General features: G+C 39.0%; 1 long non-coding RNA gene across 1 annotated transcript in view; it reads right to left on the bottom strand.

Annotated features, from left to right (window-relative positions):
* Positions 1–6672: 6672 nt before the first annotated feature.
* LOC309615174 overlaps positions 6673–16133 on the bottom strand; it is a 166875-nt gene continuing 157414 nt past the window's right edge. Inside the window, exon 3 of the long non-coding RNA XR_014236583.1 lies at positions 6673–10172. This is a non-coding gene — a long non-coding RNA (uncharacterized lncRNA). The remainder of the gene's footprint in view (positions 10173–16133) is intronic.

Raw genomic sequence — 16133 nt, forward strand, 5'->3', positions numbered from 1 at the left:
CACTGTTGTAAACGCTTTAGGTGCATTTCTTCTTAATCCTTTTAACAAGCCTAAAAATAAGTACCCTTAGTATTCCTATTTTACAGTTGTGGAAACTGCAGCACAGAGAGATAGTTAACTTATCTTATTTGCACCACCTCAAACTCTGGCTGACTGGTATCAGAGGCTGCACTTTTAAAAACTGTGCTATATTTATGCATAGCTAGAAACGTCAAACTGAACAGAAAGGTATAAGGCAGAAAGGAAGCATATTCTTTCTTCCCTAGAGCCTCTCTTCTCAAAGGAAATTGCTATTGATAGTTTCTTATATATGCTCCCAGAAAAAAATTATGCCCATTCCAATTTATAAATAACCTCTTATTTCTACACAAAATGAATCATAATATACACTTTTTCTGTGCACTTTAACTTTGTTATGTAATAATACATCTTGTAAATATTTTCAATGCATTATTTATTTTAATAGCCAAAGAGTGCTCCTTTGCATATTCATACCAAAACTTAATAAGCCAGAGCTCCAGCAATGGTATATTGAATTCTCTAAGTTTTGCTACCATAAACAAAGTTACAGTGAACATCTTTGAACTTAAAGGCAGTCGTACTTTTTACTGATATATTGGTAGGATAAGTTTAAAACAGTGGAACTAGCGGATCAAACATTATTACACATTTTAGATAGATATTGCCAAATTGCCCTCCCCAAAAAAGGGTATAATTATTTACACTACCAAAACTACTATAAGAGAAAGTCTGTTTTCCATACTCACATGTTAGCACTAGATTTTATCGGATGTTAATTTTACCCTACTGTGACAGGTTAATTTCTACTGACTTTTAAATTAGGTCTGTTGATGCCAACAGACCTCTATCCTCTCTCTCTCCACTGGCTCCAATATGACTTCATTTACTGGATTCTTGGGATGGCTCTTGTGATAGGCTGAATAATAACCCCCAAAGATATCTAAGTCCTGATCCTGGGAACCTATGAATGTTACCTTAAATGGCAAAAGAGATTTTGCAGAAGTGATTAATTTAAGGATCTTGAGATGGAAAGATTATCCTGGATTATCCTGGTGGGCCCTAAATGTAATCACAAACATCCTTATATGAGAGAGAAGCAGAGAGAGATTTGACTACACACGTAGGAGATACAATGATGAAGGCAAGAAGCTGGAGTGACGTGTGAAGAATGCATGAGGAATGCAGGGAGCTTCTAGGAGCCGAAGAAAGCAATAAAATGGATTCTCTCCCAGAGCTTCCATCAAGGAGTAGCCCTGCCAACATCTTGACTGTAGCCTGGAGGAACTGATTTCGGATTTCTGACCTCTAGAACTAAGAGAGTATAAATTCTCGCTGTTTGAAGCCACCAAGTTTGTAGTAATTTGTTACAGAAACCATACACATCTAATAAAACCCTTGTTCTTCTTTGAACCAAATAAAATTCTTGAAAATTTAAGTGTTACGCCTTTCTTAGAATCTTTCCTAAATAGAGTAATAAAATTTCAGAAAGTGAGACCTCAAAAAGAGCTACTGGTGTTCAAACCCCTTTATTTTACAGATGTGAAAATGGGATCCACCCTTGGTTGTGTGACTCACCCGCGCCCTGCCCAGATTAGGACTTGGACTCCCGACTCCCAGCACAAAGACCTTTTTACTACACTTTTTTGCTTCCAAAGAGCCGCTGATCTCCTCATTTCAATTTCATAAAATTTAGTGCCAAATTATGGTAGATTCTCCTCTAGCACAAGAATAAAGTTATATTTTCATTAATTTCAAAATATATTTTAATTTCTCTTGAGAGTTTTTCTTTGACCTACATATTTTCTAGAAGTGTGTTGTTTAATATTCAAGTATTTGGGGATTTCCAGGTCATTTTCTGTGGTTGATATTTAGTTCAATTCCATCATTGTCTGAGAACATATATTATTTAATTTCTATTCTTTTTTATTTGTTAAGGTGTGGTTTTTTTTTTTTTCTTTTAAATAATTATTTATTTATTTATTTTTGGCTGTGTTGGGTCTTCGTTTCTGTGCGAGGGCTTTCTCCAGTTGTGGCGAGCGGGGGCCACTCTTCATCGCGGTGTGCGGGCCTCTCACTATCGTGGCCTCTCTTGTCGTGGAGCACAGGCTCCAGACGCGCAGGCTCAGTAATTGTGGCTCACAGGCCCAGTTGCTCCACGGCACGTGGGATCTTCCCAGACCAGGGCTCGAACCCGTGTCCCCTGCATTGGCAGGTGGATTCTCAACCACTGCGCCACCAGGGAAGCCCTGTTAAGGTGTGTTTTATGGCTATGAATGTGGTCTATATTGGTGAATGTTCCATGTGAGCTTGAGAATAATGTGTGTTTTGTTATTGTTGGATGAAGCAGTCTATAGATGTCAACATTATCCACTTGACTGATGATACTGTTGAGCTCTACTATGTCATTACCAATTTTATGCATGCTAGATCTGTCCATTTCTGACAGAATGGATGTTGAAGTCTCCAACTACTATAGTGGATTGATCTATTTTTTTTCCTGCCATTCCATCAGTTTTTGCCTAATGTATTTTGACACTGTTTCATTAGGCACATAAACATTAAAGACTGTTATGTCTTCTTGGAGAAGTGATTCCTTTAACACTATGTAATGACCCTCTTTGTCCCTGATGGTCTTATTTTCTCTGAAGTTCGTTCTGTCTGAAATTAATATAGCATTTCCCACTTACTTTTGATTAGAGTTAACATGGTATGTTTTTCTCCATCCTTTTATTTTTAATCTCCATGTATCTTTATATTTAAAGTGAGTTTCTTACAAGCAATATATAGTTGGGTCTTATTTTTTGATCCACTTTGACAATCTCTGTCTTTTAATTGGTGTATTAAACCATTTTGAATAATTATTGACATATTGGATTAATATTTACCATATTTGTTACTGTTTTTTATGTTACCCTTCTTCTTTATTCCTGTTTTTGTCTTCCATTCTCTTCTGCCTTCTGTGATTTTAGTTGACCATTTTATATGATTCCATTTTCTTTCCTTTATTAGCATATCAATTATACTTCTTTTTATATATTTTTAAGTGATTGCCATAGAATTTGCAATACACATTACAACTAATCCAAGTCTGCTTTCAAATAACACTATACAGATTTAAGGGTAGTACAAGTACTTTATAATATCAAAACCAAATGTCTTCTTCCATTCCTTGGATCATTGCTATCATTTATTTTACTTATACCTGAGCTATAATCATTGAACATATTGCTGCTATAATATTCTGAACAAGATGGGATCTGATAGATCAAAGAAAAGAAAAATAAAAGTTTCTGTTTTCCCTTCACTTATCGTTTCTCTAGTGTTTTCCTTTCATTATGTAGATCCTAGTTTCTGACCTATATTATATTCCTTCTCTCTTTAAGAATTTCTTTTAACATTTCTCACAAGACAAGTCTGTTGGCAAGAAAGCCCCCAAATTTTTGTTTGTCTCGGAAAGTCTATTTCTCCTTCACTTTGGCTGAGTAATTTCACAGGATGCAGAATTCTAGGTTGGTGGGGCTTTTCTCTCAACACTTAAGTATTTCACTCTACTCTTTTCTTGCTCTCACGGTGTCTTAAAATGTACCTGGAATTTGTTTTAAGCAGGTTTTTAAATTGGGGTCCATGAGATCCCATTTTATTAAGCAAGTCTGTAAGAGCCAAAGACTTACTATACTTTTAGTTGTTTTTTATTATTATTATTATTGGCTGTGACACGCGGCTTGCGGGATCTTAGTTCCCCAACCAAGGATCGAACCAGGGCCTGGCAGTGAAAGCACTGAGTCTTAACCACTGGACCACCAGGGAATTCCTAGTTTATTATTGAATGTGTTAGAAAGCCTATGTGCAATCCTAGAAATTGTCGTAGTCAGTTCAGGCTACTATAACAAAGTATCATACACTAGGTGGCTTATTTCACACCATTCTGGAGGCTAAAAGTCTGAGATCAGGCAGGGTACCAGCACTGTCACGTTCTAATGAGAACTGTCTCCTGGATTGCAGACTGCTGACTGTATTCTTACATGACAGAAAGAGAGCTAGTAAGCTCTCTGCCCTCTTCATTTAAGGCACTAATCCTGCTCATGAGAACTCCACCCTCATGATCTAATGACCATCCAAAGTCCCCACCTTCAAATACCATCACACTGGAATTATGGTTTCAACATATTAATTTTGGGGGAGGGGGCACAAATAGTCCATTGCAGATATGTTAGGGCAATAGGTACCATGACTATGGGAAATTAAGGCAAGGCTACAGTTAAAGTGAGGCGTAACTACTTTTTCCTCTATTTTATACTGACTGAATTACTTTTTAAGATTATACAGGGTACAACGTTTAAATTTAGTGGAATCTCCAAGTATAGCTATAATTTCAACCCCAGTACTGATTAAATCTATGAAGCTTTGTTAATTGGTCTATTTTAGCAAATGCTGAAGTTAACTTAGAATCTATGTTGTAGAAGTATAAAAACCAATTTTAATTTTTGCTATAGAAAAATGTTATCTATATAATATAATTATTACATATAATTTGTTTTATATAATCCTTATCATATTTATTTTGGATTTTCAATTGAGTCAAATTATGTCCTTTTGTGGCTCACACTAGCATGTTGGTGGTGGGGATAGTGAGAAGAGAGCACATTTGGGGTATGCTCTGGAGAGAAAACCAACAGGATTTGTGGGTCAAGAATATCACAAGGTTTTCAGAGACAGCAGGTGGATAGAGAGAGTCACCCTCAACTGATATGGGAACCACTCAGGAGGAATAGGTTTGGGATGGAGAAAGAGAGTTCAGAGTGAGGCATGGAATAACCTATTGAATGTGGTACTGAATTTTCAGACTTGAACTATTTTGTGCCAAAGGTAGAGAAAGTAAGGGACACTAAGGCAGACAGGCAGAAAGAAAGGTGGACAAGCAAAAAAAGTGAGGAAAAAAAGAAAGTAATTGTTTAAAATTTTGTTAGATGATTTGTGAATAAGGTAGAAAAATAAACAAGATCTAAGAAACCATATGTCTCTAAACCTTAGTTTGAAACTGTATGGTAGCTGATTTTTTAGTCTGTATCACTTTATAATAACAAAGGATATCACAGATCTTGCCCCACAAGATTAACACAACAGCTTCATAGTTTTAGGATCAGTTGATTGCCATAGAATATACTGTGGGAAAGCTGCTATAAAATCATTCCCTTTTTAAATGAATAACAATTTATTAAATGTGTCTATCTGCACTTAAAAATGCATTTTCCATATAGGAGTCTTCTTCCAATCTAGTCACAATATTTGATACACAGTTATATTCATCAACTCCTTCACTATCTCTACTCAGACTTACATGTTTTTAATCGACATTCCACAGACTGGGATGTAGGTCCAAAACAGGTTCTAAAATGAAAAGTGTTCCAGAGAAAATTAATTAAGAATTAGCCAAAGCAAACAATCATTCTGTGCAGCTGACCAAAATCAACAGCTGTAAGGAAAGCGTGCGCAGCTAGATAAGTTTTAGCAACCTCTTTCTGCCTTCAAAAGACAAGTTGCCACCTACTTTAGCTGAAAGATTTATTTACCATTGTGAAATACAATGCCTCAACAGCAACCCTGTAGGCCAAGTTTTGGTTGAGATCCTAGGACCTGTCTTTTGCAATGGACAAGCAGGGGGAAATTTTAATTGTCTTCTGCAATTGTCTAGGATCTTGATTCTGCAATGGAAAAGCAGGGGGAAATTATAAAAGATGTGGTGACAGGGCCAGATATGGGATTTAACTGTATCCTCATTCTATTGCTTCTCTAGAAGACTTCTCTGTTCCAGACAAGTTCACTGGGCTGTTATCATCTGCACATAATGCAGCAAGTCATACCTCCGTGCTCTTCCTTTCATATCCTCCCAGCTTTGTGTTCATCTCCTTCAGAAAAGCTTTCCTTGTCAATTTACCTCTTCCCTTTAAAATTCAACATTTTCCCAGGGAATTCCCTGGTGGTCCAGTGGTTACGACGCCACCCTTCCAATTCAGGGGGCGTGGGTTCGATCCCTGGTTAGGGAACTCAGATCCCATATGCATGGCCAAGAAATTTTAAAAAAAATTTCTCAGTACACTTTTCTAAAACCCTTTCTATTGGCCCAAACTGTACTAGAAAAAAAGGGATAAAAAATGAATAGGACATTGTCCCAATACTCAAAGCCCAGTGGGCACACAAAGGAGACAGTGTTCCTTTCTACCTGGAACACTGAGATTTAAAAAAGGCTTCATGCCGGAGGTGATGCTTAGGTTTAGTAGATACTTAGATAGTAGATATTTACCAAGTGAATAAAACAAGAGAGGCGACTAGAGCTAACATTTCCAAACACGATAACTCAGCAACTTAGGGCCTAACCCATAAGCAAAGGGGGAACCATTTAAAGGTTTAGAGTAAAGGAATCATACACTAGGATTTGGTGTTCAAAAATACCGCTCTGAAGCAGTGTAGTGGGTGACCTGGAGAGAGTCAAGACTGCTGGTAAGGAGAGTTAAGAGATAATTACCATGTTTCAGGGGGTAATAAATGCCAGTGCTGAGGCAGTCATTCTGGAAAGAGGTAAGAGAATGCTAAGAAGTGCTTAGCCTCCAGCTAGATGTTAGAACTAAAATTGAGACTTATTTGAAATGACTCCTGTTTTTTTTTTTTTAAACATCTTTATTGAAGTATAATTGCCTTACAATGGTGTGTTAACTTCTGCTTTATAACAAAGTGAATCAGTTATACATATACATATGTTCCCATATCTCTTCCCTCTTGCATCTCCCTCCCTCCCACCCTCCCCATCCCACCCCTCTAGGTGGTCACAAAGCACCGAGCCGATCTCCCTGTGCTATGCGGCTGCTTCCCACTAGCTATCTATTTTACGTTTGGTAGTGTATATATGTCCATGCCACTCTCTCACCCTATGACTCCTGTTTTGAGTGAATGGATAAATGGTTATGGGAGCTCAGGAGATAATACACACTTCACAGGAAAGATATGAGTTCATGTTGGGATAAATACTTTCAAAATCTATATTGAGTGCCTACTGCAGGCCAGACACTCGTCTGAGCAATAGGTGTCTGCTCCGTGAGAGCTGGGGCTCCGTGAGAAACGGAACTGCTAATAAATACATAACAGGATCGTGCTCAACAGTGAAATCCTCATGGTCGTCACGTCCCTGTGGAAATGCTCAGCAAGTGTGCGTCTCTGTAGGGCAGCCAGCGAGTCATGAGTAAGGCCTTGGCCGGAGTTACATGTCTATGAGTCAGCGTCGGTTCGTAAGAGGCCATCGGTGTGATTGAAGTGAATGAGAATTCCCAGGAAAGAGACAGAGTGAGAGCACAGAGGTCTGGGGAGCAGCAACATGTGAACAACTGCTAATAATATACTGTGGAAATGTCAGCATTTATGCAGAGCCATGCAGAAATTGCTATGGAGATGATGAGAAAAGAGTTACTGACTGAGCCTTCATTAGTCAGTGGAGTTTTTAGCAGAGAGGAAGTGGCACAGATGAGCAGAATTCTTCTGGGCATTCATGAAGGTAAAGAGAATTCTGGCAGAAGGATCCACATGCCAAAGGAGCTAGAGGGCGTCATAGAGAAAGGGGCAGTGGGGAGGGACACGGAGGTGCTTCAGGATGGTAGGCATATATGGTGTAGGAGTGACCATGTGGCAGGAGATGGAGCTGAAATCACAGGAGAACCAACTAGAGCCAGGTCAGACCCACGTCTACAAGCCTCTCTGCATAAACATCACTTAAGCGCTGTGCTTTGTCCTTTGTGCTAATGCTTCTTTGTGTTTGTTACCTGTCTTTATGCTTTTTTCTTTGTCTTTTTTTTTTTTCAATCTTGCCTTTCTGGTTATTTTAATGGGTCTTTTTGAGCAGAGATCTTTGCTTCCTTTTTTATTCCTCATTCCCTTTTCCCTCATGCCTTACATCATTCTCTTCCTCAGTTTGATTTCAGAGGCTTATTTTAAAAAATAATTTAAAGGTAATATTATTTCTCAGATTTGAAGAGACTCATAGACTTGGCATTCCTATCACAAATGCCCCAAGTTGAGTAGATGATTTTTGTGGGATTTGGGGTGTGATTCATTTAGATAAAGAACAATTTTTCTGGCTAAACAGTCAAACAGGAAAATTTTTGATGGTCAGAAGCCTTAGCTTTAACTTATATTTTCTAACTCAGGACAAGATGAATAGCAAATGTAGAGATGTAATGAAAGGCAGTGACATTTAAGAGTTGAATTTGGCTACCAATCTGATCCAGAATTACAAGTGTGTGTGTGTGTGTGTGTGTGTGTGTGTGTGTGCACGCGCGCCTGTGAGACATGTATGTGTGTGTATTTCATTATAAGACTGACATGTTCAGAGGGTGATACAGATGGGAACCCCACCTCCACAGAAATAGAGAGTAAAGTTTTCACATTTAAACCTCTAATCGTTACCCCAAAAAAGGCTGGGAGAGGCTGGTAAGTTTTACTTCATAAAGCAATTATCATAACTTTGGCACAGACAGTTCAGAAACAATGTAAAACACAGCCATGAAGCTGGAATTGTTAGTATTACCTACAAAGACATCTTCACGCTTTACCAGTGTCAATAGCAGCTACAGTTTCCTAATAATGCTCTACTTTGGATCTTCATCAAACCCTTCCCCCTTCATCACCATGCCTTGCTATTTCCTCATACATGGAAAAAGAGACACTGGTAAATTTTCACAATTTTGTAGTTTCGTGCCAATATTTCAACTCCTCCACCATCCTGCTAAACAGAATGTCACCCCTGCTGAGTAGCTGAATACCCCCTCCCTGTTGTCTACTCTTTTCTACTTTTCTTTCCATAAATGTCTTAATATTTCATTATTCAGGAAACTATCTAGTTCAAGGCAACATTTTACAGATAAGGAAATTGAGACCCAAACAGATGAAAGGAATGACTCAAAGTCACAGAGCCAGTTTGTAGCAGAACTGGATAGAAGAAAGTAGCCTCATTCGAGGGCATTTCTCTTTCTGTTGCTTCATTCCTTCTCCAGCAAGAGAAGGAATTCAGAGCTCTATGTGACACTGTTTGCAAATAAGACTAGTTTACATATCCTTTTGTGGATATTGTCTTTTCTTTGCAGCCCCAACCTTTCATACTTCCTCTTTTTTCTTCCCATTTAAAATTACTGCATCAATAATTCTAAGGTTATGAATATTTCAGAGAGCCCAGATAATTAAGATTCAAGGTGGGTAGGCAGATGTGGGGTGGTAAATATAGTAGGGGGTTGTGAAGAGGAAAGAGATTTGAACATGCCAACTTTCCCACCTGGAAGTTGTTATTACAGATGAGAAGATTCTCCTCTGAGGCAGAAAGTGGCCTGGGAATGGGGGAGGGAGAAGAGGGGAAAAGATGTCAGATTATTAGTGATTTCAGTTTTCTTTTCCAGGGACGTTTGCACTTAGAAAAGGTTAGTAGTTAGTAGGGCACACACAGAATCTTTTTCCTTTACTCTGGTGTAAAACAAGCCAAAGACAGATACATGAAAGTGTACTGATCAGTGCTTGTCTTCTGTTGGCTCTGCCAACTCCCTCTGGACACTTTCCCCTTTGCAACTGAGAAAGATGCCAAATGTATGTTTCCTGAATGCTGAAGAGGAGCAATTTGTACAATGTCTCTCTTATGTTAAAACTATCCGCTCTGTGCCATGAACAGTAAGGAGAAAATGTCCTGGAAATTAGTGGCAGGCTGCAGGAGGATGACATATCTCCTGGGACCTCTTCCTTACTATGGAGAAATTGCAAGAACTCTACAATAGACAAGAAACCTATTACTGCAATACCATTGCAGCTTTACAGCATCATTGCTGAGGCGATGGTTTGGGATGACTATCTCCACAGAATAAGAAGACCTTCTGTTCCAATCTCCCCTGCGGACCTTCCCCGCATCATCATTCCCCTGCGATGTTATCTTGCTGAATTTAGCGTACCTCAAAGAGTTCCAGCGACAGGAAATTCACTCCACACTGAAGCAGTTCACAACACTTAGTGACATTTTTGAATGTTAAAAGTTCTCCTGTAGAGGTTTAGCCAAAATCCTCTCTGTAGATTCTACTCGCTGTTCTTTCTTCTTCATAGGGACATTTCTTTTCTGGAATTTGGAGCCCCTGTGTTAAGGAATGAGAAATATGGAAGATCTGCTATGATGTATGTTTTTTTAAATTGTAAGTAAACCCTCAAACAATAATAAAAGTGAGAACAGTATTTAACTTTCTTTGAAAGTCATTTAATCACATCATCTGAAGGTCATATATTACAAAGCTCCGTAATAAACAAAAAAAATTTTTTTGGAAATTCTCATCTTTCCAAGAGGCTTCCTGAATTCTAAATATCTGGTGTATGGCTTCTCACTTAAAATTTTAAAGGAGAATGAAGATCCTTCTTCCTCCAGAGCATATTCTTTTTTACCCCCTGTGCCTACCACCCATCCCTATAAAGATGTATAGTCCTAGTAATTTGGGGGTTATGAAGCTGTTGCCAGAATGCTATATCTCTTCCTTGCCTGGTTCCACAGGCTATTTGCACCAAATAAATAAGGCAGCTATTTTTAATTTTTAAAAGCAGCTTTATTGACATACAATAATTTGCACAAAGTTAAAGTGTACAATTTGATAAATTTTGACATGCATACATCCATGAAACCATCACCATAATCAAGACAGTTTCCTCATGTCCCTTTGTACTCCCTCCTTCCTGATCACCACTCTCTGCCTTTGGCAACCACTGATCTGCCTTTGTCACTATATATTGGTTTTCATTTTGTAGAATTCTACATAAATGAAATCATACTATATGCACTCTTTTTTTTTTTTTTTTTTTAGGGGTGGAGGTTCTGGCTTCTTTAATTCAAAATGAATGTTTTAAGATTCATCCATGTTGTTGCTTGTAGCAATAGTTTATTCCTTTTTATTGCTAAGTAGTATTTTATTGGGTGAATATATCATTCACCTTTTAGTGAACACTTGGGTTGTTTCCACTTTGGGGCTATTACAGGTAAAGCTGCAATGAATATTTTGGTACAATCTTTGTATGGACATATATTTTCATTTCTCCCTGGTAAATATCTAAGCATGGAATGACTAAGTAATATTGTAGTGTTATTACTCAATGACTGAATATCAATGAAGCTAAATCACACAATCAAGTTCAGTAGTAGCTCCACAATGCTCCATTGACTAAATTTTATGAGACACTTGATGAAAGACTGTTGAATAAAAAAATCAATTCACTTTTTCCAGACAACTTGCATCTCCTCTTCTTTATTCCAATCAAAAACTCAATCAAGTATGCATAACTGTTTATAAAGGAGACTCAAAGAAGTTAAGAACTTTCCCTTCCAACACAAAGCTTGTCAATTGCAAAGGTGAGCCTCAAAGCCACTTTAATATTTCTCTAGAACCTATACCTCTTTCTCTCTCTGCCTCTTCCTATCCCCCTCTCTCTCTACCCACCTCTTTCCCTCTCAGCATGCTTTTTATGCTTCAGTGAGGTTTATGGAGGTGAGATTTTAGTCAGCCTTCAATAGGTGGGTGATATTCAAATAAGAGCAAAGAAGAAATGTCGAACGTGGGGAAATAGGAAATCATGAGATGTGTTTGGGAGACTCTAAAGAGATTAGCCTGAAAAACAGTGAAGATTTATATAGGGAAGTAGTGGACATTAAGGTGGGATCAGTAACCCAGCTGTAAGAGTTGCCACTTTTTCCTCTGAGAACAGCTACTGATTTCTGAGGAAGAATAGGATATGATGAATTGAAGTAATCAAGTCCATAGTCTTGTTTGATAGAGGAAGGTTGATTGGTTAACTATCCACTGAAATATCCTGATTATGTGGCAGTGAGAATTGGAAAATGAAGATGGCAAAAAGAGTGGAAAGGAAGGTGCTGGTGTAAAAAACACTCGAAGGAGAAATGGCTCACATTTTGTAACTAATTAGGTACAATTAATTCTTTACTTTTTCTCTCATAACTTGCTCCTCTCTTGTGTGGAATGAACCCTGTTTAGTCCAAGGTTTAACCAGGGAAAGCCCATCAGCATAATTTTCTCAGTTAAATAAAGAGAAAGGATTGGCTTACTTGTTTATCTTCATTAGTAGATTATTATTGTTAGCATAAAAGGATCTTTTCTGATGATTACAGCCTGGTATTTTTCTTTGGGTCATCCAAATAGAGATGTAAATATAGGCTGGTTGAAAGATGAAACTGAACGTAAGCAACCTCAAACAATTCCCTGCAAGATGCTGCTAAAAAATTCTCAGATCGATGTCTTAACAGTTTCTTCTTTGCTCCTCAAAGAACTACTCACAAAATTTCAGTTATTTGAGAATCTTCCGTTGTTTGGTAGCAGTTATTTGAAGTTTAGCAACGTGAGGTTCATGTTTAAAATGTGTGGTTCATGTTTAGCCTCCTTGGATTTTGGATGAAAAGGAGGATGTCAGAAAACACTAGTGTGTAAACAATCGAAACCCAGACCTTAAGGAAAAGATTACAGAACTGACAGGGCTGTCAAGCTAGGAAAGTCTTAAGAAGCAGCTCTGGATAATGGTTTATAACATTATCTTTCCCTAAGGACCCAAGAAATGGAAAATATATTAGTTTTTCTATGAGTTGCATTTGGCAAAACACCATAAATGCACTTCGTTAAAAATATCTTGCTGCCTCAAATTCACAGGCTGGGATATGTAATACATATGTTTAGGGGATAATGAGGCCTTCTTTATGTGGGAATGATCCCTGGGAGACACCATGAGAAAGATACTCATAGAAACAGACTTTCCTGATTCCTTACATGGGCCTCAAAAATCCAATGAAAGAGTCATTCAACTGCCATGATGTTGGTTTCTGTTTGCTACTTTCTTCCCTCCTCTATCCTCATTTCCCTTCTTTAAGTGAAGGGAAACATCTGTATCAGCCTGGAATTATGTAGTCATAGGTGTACGTGGTTTCCATACCCCGGTACGATCTTTGAGGCTGTAGCTCTGGGTCTGTGCCACAGGTGGAATGAGTATGGTCTGAAGAGATCCTGGGTGGGGAAAGAATAATCACTGAGCAGCTTTCAGGTCAGAGACCATGAGTTAAATGCTGTTACACAATCAAGCTCTTATTTTCACAGCAAACCTAGGAAAAGGGCACAGTGGGACTTGTCAAGGCTCTCGCAGCCTACAAGTGGAAGAATTGAAGTTTGGAGCAAGCGGATTGGTTCCCTGTAGCAGAAGCTATTGGTACCCATCTGTATCCCCTCTTCTGTGAGCAAGCCAGCTACTGCCCTGTCTGAGAACTTTCCATGGCAGCACCCGGGTAAGCTAGGAGTCCTAGAGGGCACCCTCCCCCCCCACACACAAAGCAGACAGCTGATGATGGATGATGGCAGGCAATGTATATATACTCTAACTCCAATATCTTCTGGGTGGGAAATCTCTGAGGCTCATATATTACTGACCCTCAAAGGTCTCCAGTGGGATAAAACTCCTGCTATTTATGCTGGTAACTGGCTTCCTGAACACTTTATCAACTGACTTCCTTGTCTTGTTTCCCCACCTCACCATGAGTATATTTCTTGCAATCACCTCTCACAGAAATTGCTTGAGGCATGGTACCTTTCTGGGGAAACCCAAACTAGAGAACACTTCGAAGCTGAACTTATTTTCAAAGGCATGTGGAAGGTAACCTGTCAGACATGTTTACGTGCGTTGCCCTGCAGTGCCCTTTCTTCATCTTTCTTCCTCCTTCTGGACTTCTCGGTCTCCTTTCTTCAGGTGCCCCCTTCCTCCTTTTGCTCCTTCATTAACCATACCCTGACTTTCCTCAGAGAGGTATTGGGGAGTTTCTAATCCCATCAAAGCAACTCAACCTCAGACATGAATGATTGACAGCTTTTCACTCTGTCCAATAAATTTGTATTTCAAAATCACCTGTCTTTTATCCAAATCAGGCATTCAATAGAAATGAAGAACTTCAGGCTTTGGGGTATACAGCAGTCAAAGAAACTGAAGGAAAAGGTGGGAATGACTTCAAGAAGCTGGGCAAGACGTGACTAGGGACATAACATGAGCTGGGCTTTGCAAGACAGATAGGACTGAAACAGGTTGCAAAGAGAAGGCAGGGTGTTTATGAGAAGGACTCTATTTTCTTTTAAAGAGTTTTGAAGATAGCACAGAGAGTTCTGGAAAGCCCTTCACCCAGCTTCCTCAGATGTCACTATCTTGTATTTCTACAGTACATTTACCAAAACTAAGAAATTAATAATGGCATAATACCCTTAACTAAACTATAGACTATTCAGATTTCAACAGTTTTTTCCAATAATTTCTTTGCATCTATTCCAGGATACAACCCAGGACACCACATTGCATTTAATCGTTGTGTCTCCTGAGTCCACTTCTAGCTATGGCAACTATTCTATCTTTTAGGAAGACCATTTAACTTTCACAGTCCAAGCTATTATAGGTAGTTACATATTATGAAACCCATTTTATAGACAAGAAAACTGGGGTTTAGAAATAAGAAGTAATTGTTGAGGGTCACACATCGCTAGAACTAGGACTAACCCATGTCTGACTGCTCAACCATGCTACATTTCTATATTTTCTTCTTTATATTTTCACTCTTTCCCAACCCCTCTGTTCTCTCATGTCTCTCCTGATCTTTTCCTCTGTATGCTCATTTTCTCCCCCTCTAGGGCTTTCCCTACTATGTGTAAGACAGGAAGGTGAGGCAGAAGATGAAATAACATCTTCCAGTTTATCACTTCTATGACTTAGCATAAGGCCAGTCTTATCTAGTCTCAGACTGGACCAGCATAAACCCTGGAAAAAAAAGACTGTTGGAAGTGGGGAGGAGCTTTATTTTTTATTGCAGCTAAAAGAATGACATTTTTCTCAGGCCAGTGGAGACCTCAGGCCAGATGACTTTTAATCATGAAGAGTTTTCTTTCATTCACCATTGATCACATATCTCCTTTTTCCCTCATGCTCTTGTGCTTTTATTAATTTTGGCCCAGAGTTTTCTTTCTCAAGGTGGTTAAAAACCAAGGAATTGCTGCTCCCCACCTGGAGTGTTAGACTGTAACAATGTCCTGGAGGAGGATGGCACGTTTCCAAGATGACGATAGGCAGCCAAGGCATTAAAAGGCTTTGTATCATGGGAGGATATAAATCATGCTTCACACCTGGCCCTGTCTGTTTATTAGGCGTTATTTGCAAAGCACTCTGCTTACCCCAGCATTCTGTAGTTAATAGCACTTTCCTTCCTGGAACAAATTTCCCCTAAAGCTGACATTGTAGAGGGTTACCATGAGTTTTATTTATGAATGGAGCCCAGAGACAGAGCCTGATCCAAGGGACAAATGCTGAAAAGGCTATTAGCACAATACTAGATGAACTTCGGGACCTCCACCCCGCACACCTCCAAAGAACACTTGTTAGAAGCTACAGGGAGTCTATGCAACTGGAAAGCAGGCACTATCTCAGCATGGGGTAGAGATGACATCATTTTTTGTGCCTGAGTCTTCTTCTTCCTCTTTTCCATGCTCTCCTCCCCAGACTGTGATAGACCAGATGCTGATAGAACAATAGGAGAGGTAGACTCTCAAAGAGGATTATAAAGTATGTGAGGGGAGGGAGGTAAGTGTGAGCTGGGGAAAAGTGGTGATGAGAAGAAGCAGACCATCCATTGAGAATTAGCCCTTAGAACAAATCCAGCTAAATCCCTTCATTGAGAGAAGAGAAAACTGAGGTCCTCAGGGGGCACTGACTTGTACAAAGGCAACCACTCACCAGGAGCAGGGTCAGAACTAGAACCAAGGTCGTTCTGCAGAATTGATTGCTCCCTTCTAGAAATTGTGTTACTTTCATATTCAAGAGGTCAAGTCTAATTCCAGCTCAGTCCAGTGAGATCTAAAATTGGGCACTTACCAGAATCTAGCAGATAAGTATGGCATGAGATTGGGCATTTTTAATAATATTAGTACCTTATATTCTTCACAAGTTAAGGCATGCATTTGTATCCTTATGTAGAAGAAAGGTTAAATGTTTTACCCGTGGTTATACCAATAGTTAATATGACCAGGTCT

Source organism: Balaenoptera borealis (assembly GCF_965194805.1).
Source record: "Balaenoptera borealis genome assembly, chromosome: 17".
Taxonomy (NCBI): domain Eukaryota; kingdom Metazoa; phylum Chordata; class Mammalia; order Artiodactyla; family Balaenopteridae; genus Balaenoptera; species Balaenoptera borealis.